General features: G+C 38.0%; 1 pseudogene; it reads right to left on the bottom strand.

Moving 5' to 3' along the window:
* Window positions 1–623: 623 nt before the first annotated feature.
* On the bottom strand, window positions 624–1539 carry LOC106982056 (40S ribosomal protein S24-like; annotated as a pseudogene).
* Between the last annotated feature and the right edge of the window lie 16222 nt (window positions 1540–17761).

The raw sequence follows: 17761 nt of genomic DNA, 5'->3' as shown, positions 1-17761 counted from the left end.
CTGATCACATTCTACCTTCAAATGATATTGTACACTACTTAATGAGTAGTGTAAAAACTTTGCAACAGTATAATTCTATTTTCCCTTCCTGGCCTTCTTACTATTTTCACCTTATATTTTTACTTCTACATATTTCACAAATCCCATAATACGTTATTTTTGTTTGTTTCTTTAAGGAGTCAGTTATATTTTGAAGATATTTAAATAAGAAAAAGTCTTTTAGTTTCATTTTTCCATCTTTACTGATATATGATTGACAAAAATGTAATATATTTAAGGTGTACAATGTATTTTTTTAAAAGTTCTCAGTTTATTAATCCTCTCATAAAAAATCTGCGCAGTCTGGGGCGCCTGGGTGGCTCAGTCAGTTGAGCGTCCGACTTCAGCTCAGGTCATGATCTCGCAGTCTGTGAGTTCGAGCCCCGCATAAGGCTCTGTGCTGACAGCTCAGAGCCTGGAGCCTGCTTCTGATTCTGTGTCTCCCTCTCTCTTCGCCCCTCCCTGACTCATGCTCTCTCTCTGTCTCAGAAATAAACATTAAAAAAAAAATTAAAAAAAAATCTGCACAGTTACCACAGATAAAGCTACTGCAGAATCTTTACTCCTGTTTTCCAGTCTTCAGCTCACTTTTTGCCAGCACCAACATTGGCTTTGCAGTCTACCTGACTTTCCTCATTCTGTTCTTGTGTTCCTTTTGCTGTTTTCTTGAGGTATTTTTCCTTCTCATAAGGCCGTGTTTTGCAAGTCTACGTTTGAGTTCATTTTTCTTTATATAAATCATGGAATCTTAAATCAAGCCAAAGCCAGTTGTCTTGCCACCACCAAAATGGACTCTGAATCCAAATACATAGATGATATCTGCTATGGTCTTGTACATTTTGGCTAGGTTTTCCAGAAGTTCTGTCTTAGGTACTTGACAGTTGCCTTTCCGTAGTGAAGAACATCAATGACCATTTTTTTCAACTGAAGTAATCAGCTGGTGGTCATAAACTTCCTGGTTGGAAGGGTTACTGTGCTGTTCCTGATGGTGGCAGAGTTTCAAGCAGCCAAGAAGGAAAAGAGACAATATGTTTTGATACATTTACATTGTAAGATAATTACCACAATCAAGCTAATTAACATATTCATTACTTCACATAATTATCTTTTTGTGTGTGGTGAGAACACTTAAGAACTACTCTATTATGGGGCACCTGGGTGGCTCAGTCGGTTGAGTGTGCGACTTCCGCTCAGGTCGTGATCTCGTGGTCCACGGCTTCGAGCCCTGAAGCTATGCTGACAGCACAGAGCCTGGACCCTGCTTCCAATTCTGTGTCTCCCTCTCTCTCCAACCCTCCCCCACTCATGCTCTGTCTCTCTCCATCTCTCAAAAATGAATAAATGTTAAAAAAAAATTAAAAATGAACTACTCTATTAGCAAATTTCAAGTGTTGTAATACATTATTATTAGCTCTAGTCACCATGCTAAACATTCATTAGTTCTCCAAAATTTATTCATCTTGTAACTGAAAGTTTGTACCCTCTGACAAACATCTCCATTTTTCCCTCAACCTCCAGCCTCTGGTAACCACTATTCTACTCTCTATTATTATGAATTCACATTTTTTTTCCAGATTCCTTATATAAGTGAAATCATACAGTATTTGTCTTTCTGTGTTTGGCTTATTTCATTTAGCATCATGTCCTCCAGGTTCATCCATGTTGCAATGCAGGATTTCCTTCTTTTTTAAGGCTAAATAATATTCCATTGTGTATGTGGTGTGTGTGTGTGTGTGTGTGTGTGTGTGTGCGCATGTGCATGGTAGTCACATAGGCTATTTCCATACCTTGATTGTGGTGATTAATGTTGCAATACATACGGGAGTGCAAATATCTCCAAGATAGTGATTTTATTTCAATGTATAACCAGAAGTGGGATAGCTAGATCATATAGTAGTTCTATTTTTATGGAATCTCCATACTGTTTTTGATAATGGCTGTATCAATTTACATTCTGACCAACAGTATACAAGGATTCTTTTTTTGCCACATCCTCTCGAAAATTAGGCATCTTTCTACTTTTTCATAATAACCATCCTAACAAGTATGAGATGATCATTGTGAGTTTGATTTCCATTTCCCCAGTGACTAGTAATAATGAGCACTTTCATATATACCTGTTGGCCATTTATATATTTATTTCCTTTTGGAAAAATGTTCAGGTCCTTTGCCCATTTTTTAATTGGGTTATTTGGGTTTTTTGCTATCAAGTTATGTGAGTTCCTTATATATTTTAGATATTAACCTCTTATCAGATGTATGCTTTGTAAATATTTTCTCCCAATCCATAGGTTGCCTTTTTATTTTGTTGATTTTCTTTGTTGTAAAGAAACTTTTAAGTTTGATGTAGTCCTATTTATTTATTTTTGCTTCTGTTGCCCTTATTTTTGGTGTCAAATTAAAAAAATAGCCAACACCAATGTCAAGGAGCTTTGTCTCACTTTTATTTTAAAATTTCACAGCTTCAGATCTTACATTAAAGTCTTTAATACATTTTGAGTTTTTTTTTAAGTTTATTTATTTATTTTGAGAGAGAGAAAGAATGTGCACCCAAGTGAGGGAGGAGCAGAGAGAGAGGGAGAGAGAGAATCCCAAGCAACCTTTGTGCTGTCAGCACAGAGCCCAATGTGGAGCTTGAACACATGAACTGTAAGAACCTGACCTGAGCAAGATTAAGAGTCAGATGCTTAACTTACAGAGTCACCCAGGTGTCCCTGAGTTTTGTTTTGTTTTGTATAGTGTAAGGGTTCGATTTCATTCTTTGAATGTAGATACCCAGTTTTCCCAACTCCATTTATTGAAGAGACTATCCTTTCCCTATTGTGTATTCTTGGTGACTCTGAAGAAGATTAGTTGACCATATTATGTGTGGGTTTATTTCTGGGTTCCTGATCTTAGAGGAAAGGATTTCATCTTTTCACCTGTGAGTATGATGTTAGTTGTGGGCTTGTCATATATGACTTTTATTATGTTTGGTATGTTCATTCTATACCTAATCTCACTTGATCATGGTGTATAATCCTCTAATATTTTGTTGAATTCATTTTCTAGCATTTTGTTGAGAATTTTTGTATCTATATTCAACAGGGATATTGGCTTTTAGTTTTCTTTTCTTGTAGTGTTTTTATCTGGCTCTGGTATCAGTAATGTTGACCTTGTAAAATGAGTTTGTGAGTGTCACCTCCCCTTCAAGTTTCGTAGAATTCACCAGTGAAACCATCTGGTCCCTGACTTTTCTTTGCTGGATAATTTTTGATTATTCATTCAATCTCCTTGCTAGTAATTTGTCTGTTAAGATTTTCTATTTCTTCATGAATCAGGCTTCATAGATTGTTTGCTTCTAGGAATTTATCCATTACTTCTAGGTTACCCAATTTGTGGGTATGTAATTATTAACTATTAATTGTATATAAATATTAATCATTTCTTATGATGATTCTTAGTATTCTGGGTTATTAGTTGTAATGTTTCCTCTTTCATATATTATTTTACTTATATGAGTCTTCTCTCTTTATCTTAGTCTAGGTAGAGGATTGTCAATTTTGTTCATCTTTTCAAAAACCAGCTCTTACTTTTTTGTTGATATTTTGTATTGTTTTACTGGTCTGTATTTTATTTCTGCTCTGATTTTTGTCATTTCCTTCTTTTGGCTAACTTTGGGCTTAGTTCTTATTTTTCTAGTTCCTTGAGTTAGATTATTAGTGATCTTCTTTGTCTTAATGTAGACATTTATCATTATAAACTTCCCTCTTACAAGTGTTTTAGCTACATACCAAAAGTTTTGCTATGCTGTATTTCCATTTTCACTTGTTTTAAGATATTTTTAAATTTCTCTTTTGATTTAATTTTTCAACTATTGATTGTTCAGGAGTAGATATACTTTCCACATTTGTTAATTTTCCAGTTTTCTCCTGTTACTGATTTCTTGTTTCATAACATTGTGGTTAAAAAAAAGAGGCTGATATGATTTAAGTCTTCTTAAATTTGTTGAGACTTGTTTTGTGGCTTAAGGATTATGGCCTGGAGAATGTTACATGTGTGCTTGATAAAAGTGTGTATTCTGCTGCTATTGCATACAATGTTCTGTATGTCTGTTAGCCTTATTCTAAAGTGTAGCTCAAGTCTAATGTCTCTTTGTTGATTTTCCGTCAAGATGGTCCATCCATTGTTGAAAATGGGGGATTGAGTCCCCTACTGTTTTGCATTGTAGTCTATTTCCCTTCATATCTATTAATATTTGCTTTATATATTTAGATGCTCCAATGTTGGGTACAGGGCAAGTGCAAGGTTGGAGGGAAGATGGCAGCCCCAGTTCTGGGGAATTACAACAGCAATTTCTTTGTGGGAGGGAGGTAGAGCAGCATCTCTCTTTCTGGGATTCTCCCTGGCTGCTATGGCTGTTGGTCACTACAATGGAAAAGATTTGGGTGTTCCATGTGGACCAGGACATTGAAGTCTGCTGATGAATACTAGAGGGTCCTCCGCTATGAAAGCTGCAGAGAGTCCACCGCTGTTGCAAGGGCTGTTGAGATAATCAGCAGCAAAGTCTCCCAGGGTTCTCCACAGAGGTGGCCATTAGGGATCACAGTGGCACCTGCCACTGTAGAATTGCTACTGATAGCCTCCATCCTTCTGCTTTGTTCCTAGCCACCTCCAGATATCTCAGCTGTGCCAATCTCACCAGTGATCCTCTTGTACAGTTATTCCCCCCCCCCTTTTTTTTGCTCCACTAAGTTGCTATAGGTTTTTAATTTGACTCTGAGTTCTCCCAGGGCTATTTTCATTCCTGGATCACTATCTAATTGTTCTTTTATGTACAGAGATGAAGACTGGTATCTTCTGCTCCATCATCTTGCTAACATCACTCTCCAAGAAAAAGTCCTTGTATTTACCCATGTAGTTGCCATTTCTGATGCTCTTCATGCCTTTATGTGGATTTAGGTTCCATTTGGTATTATTTTCCTTTTTTCTTGAAGGACTTTCTTTACTATTTCTTACAGTGAAGGTCTGCTGGTGATGAATTCTTTCAGCTTTGTTTTATGTCTGAAAAAGTCCTTATTTCATTTTTGTTTTTGAAAAATATTTTCACAAGGTAAAGAATTCTGGGTTGATTTTTTTTCTTTCAATACTTTTAGGATGTTGTACCACTATCTTCTAGCTTGAATTCCTTCTGATAAGAAATTCACTCTCATCTTTATCTTTGGTCTTGTATCATATGTCTTTTTCCTCTGGCAGCTTTTAAGATTTGCTTATTATTACTAGTTCTAAGAAATTTTGCCGCTAAGCTGTGTTAGATAGGACCAGACAAGATTTAGTCTATGATGAAATCTTACCAATCACTGGGGCAATAATCTTCTCAGTATCCTAAAGCTTTCCACTCTGGCTGTTGGGAACATGCACTATCTTAGTCCATATTGAGCTATGAATACTCTTCCTTTAATCCTTTCTCCCCCAGCTTCAGATAGTTTCCTCACATGTATGTGTTAATGAATACTTAACTGAATATTCAAGAGACACTCTCTGGAGATCCCTAGAATTCTTTCTCCATGCTTTCTCTTCTCTCTGCCACTTCTAGCCTACTTGACTTCCTCAGACTCCCAGCTCCTTCTCTTCAATTCAGGGTTATTTCTCCTGCACTGCAGCCTGAAACCTTTCTCTAGGCAGTAAGCTGGGGATAGTATAGCTTACCTTATTTGTTCTCATTTGACAGGGGACAAATGTCCTTCATAGACTGATAGCCAATATCTTCAAAGCCATTATTTTACAGATGTTATCCATTTTTTCTACTTATTTCAGGCAGAAGGGTAAACCTAAACCTGGTTACTCATCTTGACTAGAAACAGAAGTCCACAGTGACTTTAAAATTTTTTTAATGTTTATTTATTTTTGAGAGAGAGAGAGAGAGAGAGAGAGAGAGAGAGAGAGAGAAAGAGAAACAGAGCGTGAGCAGAGGAGGGGCAGAAAGATAAGGAGATACTGAATTCAAAACAGACTCCAGGCTCCACATTGATAGAGAGCCCGACAACGGGCTCAAACTCATGAACTGTGAGATCATGACCTGAGCCAAAGTTGGACGCTTAACCAACTGAGCCACCCAGGTGTCCCCACAGTGACTTTTTTTTAAAAAAGTGCAAATCTTCTTATATTATGCTACTCATAAAACCTGTCAATGGCTTCTCACTGTTCCTAGGATAAAGTCCATAATTCTCGACAAGGTTTTCAAATTTTGGCCACTTCTAGGATATCTTGTGCCCTTACTCTCCCTTTACTCTTTGTTTCAGTTATTCAAACTCAGTGGACACTCTGCCTCTCCTCCCCCTGCCTTTACCCCATGCTTTGTGTGCCCCCTTCACCTAGCTCACTCATACCTACAAATCAGTTTGTCTTGAATGCCATTTTTTTTTTCAGGAAAGCTGTCTTTGGCTTCTCTCAATAAGTTATGTTTTAATCATTGTCCTCATAGGTTAGAGATCAATATTAAGGTGGTACTCTCTAATATATCAGAAAATTATGTTAAATAATTTCTGAGCATGTTTCCAATGATAAATTTCCAAGGTTTGATAAAATAAACATTCTTTAAAAACAAATACATTATTTGTATAGGATATATATACATATCTTACTTATTAAGATTATAATACTTTATTAAATTTGATTGTAGAAGTGTTGAATGGGATCTGGTAGCACTTAACTTCTCTGCAAGGCTTCTTTGAATGAGGTTAAACATTGCCATACCCATTGTACCTCACCTATAATTTGTTATTATTTCAAACTCAATATATTGATAAAGTACTCAGTATTATCAGTATGAGAGAGGTAGTATAAAATCAATCTCATTCCTAAAGAAAGTTAAGATTTACTTAGTAAAATAGTCTCATATGCAAGAAACAGCAAGGAATTGGACAAATATTTATAAGATAATAATTAAATGCATATTAAGTTGTATATTCAATAAGTCCTGCCCTTGCTACTCTAAGAGTGGAAAGGTTTAGAGCAGATTAGGTAGAGAAATCAGCCATTCAAATTTAAGCTAGAGAAGGGACTCCAGAGGCAGTAAATATTAGGTAAATTAGTTAATTATCTGAAATAGCTAGAAGAAAAAGGAAGCAAAAGAATAGGTATAAAGCATTGCCCAAGAAAAAAGTTGATAAAACTGAATCTGTTGTCAAATGCAAGGAATACATGTTAGGTCAAAAGCTAGAAGACAAATCATAGGTCATAACTTGGGTCAACACGAGAATTCAGTGGGAGAAAGAAGTAAGATGGCAATGAAGCTGGAGGACTTAGCACTCCTGATATGAGAAGGGCTATAGTACCTGAAGCTCCCCGAAGCCTCCCTGGTACTAAAGCTTAATTGTTATTGGGTGTGGATCACATGTTGAATATGTGAGGGGCCTGAATTAAAGGAAATTGGTTGGAGAGATTTTTATTCTGACCCCTGCATAAACACCCAGGCTTTCCTTCTCAAGGAAGGGAAGACTTTCCCAAGGTTTTCCCTAGAAAACCTAGGTATCAAATCTCTTTGGTGGGATGCTCTGTTCCACCTCTGTGCCTTAAATCAGTCATTTATGGCCATGGCCCCAGGTATTTGTCTATTCTGATCTGTTCACTATGATTATTTTGCACACAACTCCCTGCTTCCTGATCTGCACCCATTCATGCCATTGTCCATCTAGCCTCTTACTGTGGCTCCATTCCAGATTACAGTTCTGCTTCTGTCCTTTGAACTAGACTTTGGTATTTGGTTTCCTCTTTCTGATTCTTGGCTTGCTCTCAAAAGTATGTTCTAATGATCATGCCCACTTCAAATGACTTCACTTTCATTATTCTATAGGGACTCAACCCCTGTTTCTGTAGGCAACATAACCGCCATTTCTGGCCATGGAGTGGTGCCTCAACAAAAACCCCTGGACCTTACATAAGAGATTCACGTCAGTGCTTGTTCATATGTGTTTTCTTTACTAAGTACTGTCTCCATTGGATGCGGTGCCAGGGCTGGCTATAATAATGGCAAAGTCCAAATCATTCCCTCCTGTGTGTTTTGGCTCATTGTCTCTGGCAATTGGGGTAAGTTGCAAAGCATTGAGTTCAGAGTGGAGTTTTAATGTCAAGTGTACAGAGATTAGTGAAAATGAATTTTGGATGCAAGAATGGTAAAACTGGAAGTAGAAGTCCCCTACTTTATGGTCAGAAATCTAGAAAGTAGTGATGAAAGTAGTGATGGGTGGTACATATCTCTTATGAAGAGCCACAGAATCTGCTCTTTGTATTGTCTTTCTTAGTGTTCAAGATTGTCAATTTAAGCTTTCATTGGTTTAACAGGTACTTATTGAGTACCTACCATATATGTATTAGACTCTGGGTTAGAACTTGGGAATACAACAGTGAGCAAAAATAATCATGGTACGACTGTTACTCAGCTTACAAGCTAAGTGGGGGAAAGACATTATACAAGAATCCACAAATTATCTTATAGATTATCGATAAATATGATATAATAATGTAACTATTGATATAATCAAATGTAAATAAGATAATAATTAATGGAAAATAATTAATTAAAATAATTAATGGAAAACATAATTAAGGGAAAACTGAAAGTATGGTAACTACTATAGGGAAGAAGTACATGGTACTATAAGAGTATAATAGTTCTTTCTTGAGAAATTATTGTTGATCTGACATGGTAAAGGGAAATAGATAACTAGGTAAAGGAGGGATAAAGTACATCTATCCTAATTCCTTCTGATAAAAGGAATTATTGTGGCTTCAAGTAGTTGAAAGATGGCTATTACTGCCATTGTGTCAGAAAGCTATGAACAGCATATTGCCATATAAGTCTAAGAAACAGGTAAAGGCCAATCACAGAGGGCCATTGTAAAGCTTCTGTCTTTACCTAAAGAAAGATGGGATGCCACTGAAGTGTATTAAGCAAGAAAGTGCTGTGATACATGGTTTGAAAAGGTCATCCTAGTTGCTTATGTGGAAGAGGCCAAAAGATGCAGTCAGAATGCTCATTTAGTAGATTCAGGCAAAACATAATGCTGGCTTACACTAATATGTTAGTAGTGGAGGTAACTAAAAGTGGTTAGATTCAAGGTATATTTTAAAATCAGAGCAAATAGGACTTCCTGATGAATTGAAGATGAAGGATGACATTTTGCTCCGATCTTTGCCCTCCCTTCCCTTTTAGAAGATGATCTTATCTCCTATTTTACCAGAATAGAGTCATTAGGCAAAAACTCTCTCATTTACCTGCCAAAAACATGCACTTGAGAAGGGCCTAGGGAAATTGATATCTTCAAGATTTCAGTTAAAGGGCAGGAACTTATCTGAAGAAGGAGATGGAAGGTGTTATGATGATGATGGTAAAGTAAAGGATGAATGGAGCAATTCCATTTGCCATATAATGGAAGCCTGGGTGAAAGGTCTGGTGAAATTCTTTGAGGGGGACAGACTATGGGAAGTAGCTGGAGGATTTGACTTAGGTGGTCATAGACATAGAAATTGGCAATCCGTCGGAAGTCAGGACAATGCTGGTTCCAGAAGCTGAAGACTCGCGTGCTATGCGGCCTAAGTAATAGTGGATATGAAAACCACAGAAGCCTTGCATCAGGAGATGTCCATGACTCCTTTGGGTTCTTTTGGATTTCTTCCAGGAATTGACCGAGCCAAAAGTTATGGTGATGCTAGGTATAAAGGAAAACAGTAGACATGAAATACATATTTATTGAAGAGGGGAATATACAAATTGTGAAAGGCCAGTTTCTCTGTTTTAAGATGGATGATGTAGTCATATTAATTATTTGATATGTAGCCATGGACATTTCTTTCTGTGTCTGGTTGGTCACTCTTTTTAACCTCCATCTGTGTGGATAGTGAGTAGGAAGGGATGAACTAAGACATTGAAGAATTTGAGGGAAGTATTCTAGAAATACAAGGCTAGTCACTGTATATGGTCTCACTGTATATTGCCAGGTCGTTTATAGAAAGGAAACACCTTTTCTTTTAAAGTTTATTTATTTACTTTTGAGAGGAGGGGAAGGACAGAAAGAGAGGAAGAGAGAATCCCAAGCATCAGTGCAGAGTCAGATGCGGGCTCAACCTCACTAATTTCAAGATCATGACCTGAGCCAAAATCAACAGTGGGACACTTAACTGCCTGAGCCAGCCAGGTGCCCCGAGAGGAAACACCTTTTTAATCGGCAAGGCAGCAGGCTCTGAAGCAGAATGTGATTCAATGTAACGAATACTTTGTGCCCCATTGTGGTGGAAGCACTGAGAATTGTGCTAAAAGTATATGAAGGGGAAGGGCTAGGTCAAACCCTTTTTAATGAACTCTGAGGGATTAGGGTATAGTTTTTCCCAGGGCATCCTGAGCCTTCTTTGCTTCTAGATGCAAACCTTATAAATAGTGGTTTGCATCAGAAAGTTCTGTCAGAAAAAGGATTACCAGACATCCTCATGGGTCATAGTCAGGATCTTGAATGGATCTAACCAGGTTACATTGTCTGGGCCTCATATTAGTGCAAGCAACACCTTGATTCTTCAGGGCTGTTTCTAGTAGTTCTGGAGCTCCTTCAGATGCTTCTTGGTTCAAGCGTTTGCCTCTTCTCACCCACTGATGAAGTTTTTCACTTCTAGCTGTGGTTGTAGGGCCATGTCAGTCTTTGAACAGAGACCCTCAGGCATGAATAACCTTGTACATCAATAATTTTATAGATTCCTCTTGCCTTATATGAACCTGCTATATATATATGATATGGAGTTGAACTTTCTTTTTTTAAAAAATTTTTTTTTAACGTTTATTTATTTTGAGACAGAGCATGAACGGGGGAGGGTCAGAGAGAGGGAGACACAGAATCCGAAACAGGCTCCAGGCTCTGAGCTGTCAGCACAGAGCCCGACGCGGGGCTCGAACTCACGGACCACGAGATCATGACCTGAGCCAAAGTCGTTCGCTCAACCCACTGAGCCACCCAGGCGCCCCTGGAGTTGAACTTTCTAAGAAGAATATGATACACTGCACCTGATGTATGCTTAGCTCTCTTGTCATGTGCGCTATTCCTTGTTAAGGACATCAGGTCACAGAAGAGTTTTAAGACCTCTCAGGTAAATGTATCCAGACCTTAGAGGCAATGTTTATAGGAAATATATGCAGTCTTGTATATTGTGTAATTAGTTATTGCCATCAATAGCTTTCTCTAGAAATACGTGCACAGGCAGAGTACACCTCAATCTGAGGGACCCTTACAGAGGTGATTCCTCTATGGAGATGATGGAGGGCCCTCTTTATGATGTGAGAAGGAGATGCAAGGCAGGGTATGGGTGAGATTGAGGTGAAGAAGCTCTTCCACTCTTGAAAGATAATTATCATTTGTAGACCCTAATATCTTATCCAATTTCTCTAACGTACTTGGCTGGAAAAGATATCATTCAAGCTTCTTTCAGAATAATAAAGCCACTATATAATTTATAAGAATACGGGATTTGTTAAACGTGAAAGGAACTTTGGAAATGAAAGTCTGGAAGAAAGGAGTTAGAAACTCAGAAAGATCATCACCAGTCAGTACTTTCATCACACCAGTACAATACCTGTCTGGTGGACAAGTTGAAGCCTGCAGGGAAAATCAAGAAGCCAAGTCCTTCAGGATGTCAAAGTGAAGGTAAGATCTACGGAAATTGCAGCTTCTAGGAAGTTATTGCCTTCATTTAGGTATTTCTTCCATGGATCTACAGTCAAGTACCTGGTAGAGGGCATGGAGTCACAGTTGGCCAGCAGAAAAAGCAGGTGGGAAGGAGTCAAATGCAGGGGAGGAAAAGCTAGCACCTACTAATACTCTGTGTCTTTTTTTTGTCACCATGTCTGACTGCAATGACCTTCTAAAGGTAATGACTTCTGTTTCATTTTTGCCTTCCTAACTTCTCATGTAGTTCCTCTTTTGGTCAACTCTAACTTTGTACTATAGAGGGAAAAGAATTTTGGGAAATGTAGTTTTCAGCATTAGCTAAATTCATGTAACAAAATCTATCACAGACATTCAAACCCAAAGTTCTCAAAGATACATTTATTGGAGTTTCTTCAGAGATGAGATGGTATAGTAGCGCTAGGGTCACAAAACCAAGGCAGTCATACAAGGCTACATTTTTTGACATATCTGGATCATGGGGAATCAAAAAGCTACCTAAGTGTCCCAATGGCTAGAGTATTACCAAATACTTAAACTGCTCTAAGTGGGTCTGGAAGACCATTTTCCTAATGTTCTCTCAAATGTGGATTAGATTGCACATTCCCTCTGAATTGGCCTAAGGTCTTGGGGATGGACATTCTCATACCAGCACAGATTTACTGTTGCAATAGTTTCTGGAAGACATTGGGGTTTCTTGGGGTGCCTGGGTGGCTCAGTCGGTTGAGCGTCTTACTCTTGATTTTGGTCAGGTCATGATCCCACGATTGTCAGTACTTTCAATGGGAAAGTGGGACAATGGGAAAGTGTGGGATTGAGTCCCTGCTTTGGGATCCATGGTGACACGGAGCCTACTTGAGATTCTTCCTCTCCCTCTCTCTCTCTTCCCCACCCTTCTGTTCTGCCTCTCTCTCCCAATTATGCTCTTTATCTCTAAAAAAAAAAAAAGAATTGGGGTTTCTCACTCTTCTCTTCAAGAGTACAAGGGCCCCAGCAAAAGAATCAAAGAAAGTTGAGAGATTGTCACAGATATTTCATTTATGGTATTCTAAGGGACATAGACATCTTCTAAGAGTGGATTATATTCCTTTTTCACTTTTAAATTTGAGCCACAGATGCAAACTGGATCACGCAATCAACTCTTCATTCACAGGTAATATCTGCTTCCTATTTTGAGAACACCATTTAATAGGTCAAGTGTGTGTGTGTGTGTGTGTGTGTGTGTGTGTGTGTGTGTGTATGTATCTGTATAGCTATCTATCTATCTATCTACCAATTATCTATCTATCTCCTCAAGAATGAGAGCATTGGGTAGTAAAATAGTTGTCCCATGCATAGCCTGGGGGAATGCTATATTCAGTTTAGTTGAAGTTCAGTATCTAAATACTCCAGGAGTTCACAGCATTGTGTATCTCTAGCTAGTTGATGACAATAGCCCTCCAACAGCAATTGCCTATCTGACGTATATACCTGGACATATTTTCCCAAAATATTCTAGCTAAATTTGGAGCTCAGTACAAACACAGCTTCTTCTTTTTCCTCCCTTAGTCCTCTTCACTTGTCTCTCTACACTGGAAATTCATCTTTATTCTGAGAAGGAGGTCATGGCTACTAGGCGGTATGATAAGATGGCCATGTGTAAAGTGTGATGAAGATTTTGATGGGTTGACCTGATGGTCAGGTTTTTTGAATAAGGAGTTCGGGCTATCTTATCCCAATGTGGTGACACTCTGATACACCACCCGAATCCCTTTTCAGTGAAGGACTGAGGCTCAGCTGCTGAAGGGACTATCTATAAATAGCTTTCAGAGATTGCCTCAGTTACAGAGAATCACACAAGAAGTCCTATAGCCAATAGTTGATTGATGTGGAGTATAAAGCCTTTGCCATCTGAAAGGCCATTCTAGCTCCAAAGGTTCCAAAGGGGTTGGTTGAGGCTGTCGCTTGACTTCTTCCTCTCCTCACTCCTGCTTCATTTTCCTTTCTTCCATAAATGTCGATCCCATGGGTATTCCTTTTTTCTATGAATACCCCCCATACACTAAACTCAATCTCAGGGATTACTTTCTAGGAATCTTACCTACAACACCTGTACAGTTGTGAGTCTTTCTTGGAGCTGTGCTTGGAAAGGCAGATGACTATTTCTTCTCTCATTCTGTCTCCTCTCGGATATTAACACTGTGGTAAGCCTATGGATTAAAGGCATACTGCCACAGTAAAAAAAAAAAAGTGCTATTGGAGTTTAGAAGAAAGAAAGTGATCAGTGGTGATCAATGAGAGCTCAAGCAGTAAAGAAAGACTTTGCAAGGACTACGCTTTTTATCTAGTCTTTGATCCTGTTCTCCCTTTTTTCCTCCAATCTATTCTCCAGGCTGCAGCTATTTATTTTCAGACCGAAATATGGTCACATTGCCTTTCTTCCTAAAGTTCCCCAAATTGCTTCTCATTATTCTTGGTCTAAAGTTGAAATTGTCTTTAAGACTCTGGACCTGGATCCTGCCACCCTACCCCCCAACTGAATCTCGCTCAGTGTCTCTAAAGTACCATGTTAATGTGCTCCTGGGCCTTTCCATGTATAGCTCTCCTTGCCTAGACCACTCCTTTATGCTTACTCCAACTTATATTTCAGGACTCACATTCAATGTCACTTCTTCTGGGAAACCTTTCCTGACAATGTAGTTGCTTTGTGTTTGGACCTGCCATAACACCCTGTACTTCCCCTGGAATAGCACTTACTCAATTTTGCTGTAATTTTGTGTTTTTCTTAAATACTATGCACTCTCTAATAACACCTAATGTTTTTTTCTAATTTTTTAAAATATTTATTTTTGAGAGAGAGAGAGAGAGAGAATGTGTGTGTGAGAGCAGGGGGAGGGGCAGAGAGAAAGGGAGACACAGAATCCTAAGCAGGCTCCTGGCTCTGAGCTGTCAACAAAGAGCCTGACGTGGGGCTCAGACTCATGAACCATGAGATCATGACCTGAGCTGAAGTTGGACACTCAACTGACTGAGCCACCCAGGTGCCCCTAACACCTAATGTCTATTGAGGGCTTACTATGTGCCAAGAAGTGTTCTATGTACTTCACATGTATTATATCCTTTAATCTTTACAAAAAACATGATACTATAATACCCTTTTTTGACAGATAAGGAAACAGAGGCAAATGGAGGTTAAAGAATCTCATAGTAGGTGGCATTTTAGTTTGTATTTTAATGTGGTTTGATTCTGGAGTCCGTGCTACCACTACATTATGGTTTGATGCCTGCCACATGATAAATGCTCAACAAATATTTATTGAATGAATGAATTTAATAGGCCCAACTGGAAGAAAAGAAGACCACTGAGGATTATTGGGAATAAAGTAGAAAAGTTAGGTCCAGATTTTGGAAACTCTAGGATCCTGAGAAGTAGTTTAGATGAGAGGTGGTTGGGAATAGAGATTCATTGTTGAAAACACTTTTTAAAAGATTAGGTTGGCAACAGTTTGTGCAACTTCTACTCTGTGCCTTCTAACTCAACCTTCAATTTGAAGTTAGAACATTTAGAAAAAGGCAGGATGAAAATATTAATGGGAAAATTATGCAATATTGCATAAAATCTAAAGGCTGACATTTTGTTTCCTTTAACTGAAGGTCATATACATTTAATAAAGTATCTTTTTCAGATAGTTTATGGTGTGACTATTAATATCTTATATTTTAAAAACAGGAACAGATTAGAAAAATCACTTCCTACAGGGTGTTTAGGGGCAAGTCATATCCTTTGAGAATTCAAGTTACATGCTGTTACCAAAGCTCTTTATATGTATATGTTTTTGACAGATTTCTCTTATTAAAACATTTTTTTCAATTAGGGTTTTAGGATGCATATTAAATCCAAAATAATAAAATCCGCTGTAACTATCTATAACTTTTATTTCAAGTTTATTTATTTATTTTGACAGACAGAGGTAGAGAGTGCATGTACATGCATGTGGGGAGGGGCAAAGAGACAGAGGGAATGAGAGAGAGAGAGAGAGAGAGAGAGAATCCCAAGAAGTTTCCACACTGTCAGTGCAGAGCCTATTGAGGGGCTCAAACCCACGAACTGTGAGATTATGACTTGAGCTGAAATCAAAAGTCAGATGCTTAACTGAATGAGCCACCCAGGTGCCCCCCCTCGATAACTTTTAATACTTTCTGTTGGTTCCATGTTCATAAGGTAAATAATACTTTTTTTTTTTTTTTTTTTTTTGCTGTTGCAAACAAAGCCACGTATTGGCCCAAGTGTCTTAACTGGAAAACTTTGCTGTAATCTCTAAGTGTGAAATTCCACCTTCAAGTATGTTTGTTGAGGGTGGTAAAGACTTAAAAATCATTGTCCTCCAAAGTAATTTGACTACATTAGGTGAATACCAGGAACTTTAAACATGGTTTTGGGGCTTACCCAGGGGTAGTGTAAGAATCACAACATTCCACTGCTTTCTCCACCCTGTTCTTACCCCCAACCCCCTTTTTTACACATATTACACTAAGAGTGAGACATTGTAACCAAATCTCCCTATTATAATAATATTTTAGGTGTCTTAATTATTTCAGAACAAATAATCCAGAGTCTTCTGCTCTTCTAAATTTTTTTCGCTTTCTGTTTCCCTATACACTACTGTGTTACTGCTGATGAACATTGTGGCAATCTAAAGATATAGACATGAGTTTTAGTGAAACAGACAAGACCAGGCTAACAGGAAAAGACTTGTCTTTGCATACCTGAAAGGCCCTTTTTGTTGCCCTGGGCAATATATATCTAAACCTATACATTCCTGTTTTTAGAATTTGGGAATACAAAGGGGAGATACACAAAATAATACCTTACACTTGCAGGGTGTCTAAGTGTGATATTTATTATCAGAAATGGCAGAGAGCTTTGCATCTTAGAAGTGCAAACAGCAGTCATTTACAAATAATATATGAAATATAATTTATGTTTCATTTATATGCTGCAAAAAGTTATACAACTATAATTATAAATTCTATTTTCATTCTCTCTTGCTCCCTCTTTTCTTCCCTCCTTCCATCCATTTTTTTAAAATCTGTAGTGTTGATTAGGTGATATAAATAACAGAGAATTTACTGTACTTTGAGGAATATTATCTTTAGCATATTTTAACATATAATTATTGGTTTTAAGTTTCCATCTTATAATACTGAGATGAAAGCCAAAATGCAAAAGAATTTAAGTGACTAAACATATTATGTAATATATAATATAATGTGATATAATATGTTGTGATATGATATGCATTCAAAAAAAGAAACCCAGGAAGTCTCAATCGAAATAAATCACTTTTGAGAGTTTTGTGGAGAACACTTCAAAAAGATAGGCAATAATTCTCTGAAACAACTGAAATCCAGGCCTGTGTTACTTCAGTTGTGAGAGAGAGAGACAGGTCCTACATATTAAAACATAATGAACAAAGAGAACAGATAGCAGTTTTTAATATGAGCTTCAATCAAAATTCACAGAGAAAGTTTTGATTTTTTGGCGTTGATTTGCAATGGAGCTGCTTCTTTCAGGGACAACTCTACTTGCATACGGTACAACCAGAGCGGCAGGAATTTATTCCTTACTAAGGATGGTCGATAAATTTCCTAAGCAATACTAGAGAGGAAAACCAGCTTTATGTAATAATTTATATTAACATACCACAGGGCGCCTGGGTGGCTCAGCCGGCTGAGCGTCCGACTTCGGCTCAGGTCATGATCTTCCAGTTTGAGGTCGAGCCTCGGGTCGGGCTCTGTGCTTGCTGATGGCTGGGAGCCTGGAGTCTGCTTTGGATTCTGTGTCTCCGTCTCTCTCTCTGCTCCTCCCCCACTCGTGTCCTGTCTGTCTCTCTCTCTCAAAAGTAAATAAACATTAAAAAATAATTTAACATATGACAAATCAGGTATTTCGGAACAGTGGGGAAGTGAATGAGGAAGATTTTATCAAAAAAGTAAAGATTAAAATATGATGAGTGATCAGGACACAACGTGAAGAGGTTTATAAAACATAGAAG

The sequence above is a fragment of the Acinonyx jubatus genome, chromosome B1 (assembly GCF_027475565.1).
Source record: "Acinonyx jubatus isolate Ajub_Pintada_27869175 chromosome B1, VMU_Ajub_asm_v1.0, whole genome shotgun sequence".
Lineage (NCBI taxonomy): Eukaryota > Metazoa > Chordata > Mammalia > Carnivora > Felidae > Acinonyx > Acinonyx jubatus.
The sequence above is the reverse complement of the archived record's forward strand: the minus strand, read 5'-3'. Positions and strand labels throughout refer to the sequence as shown.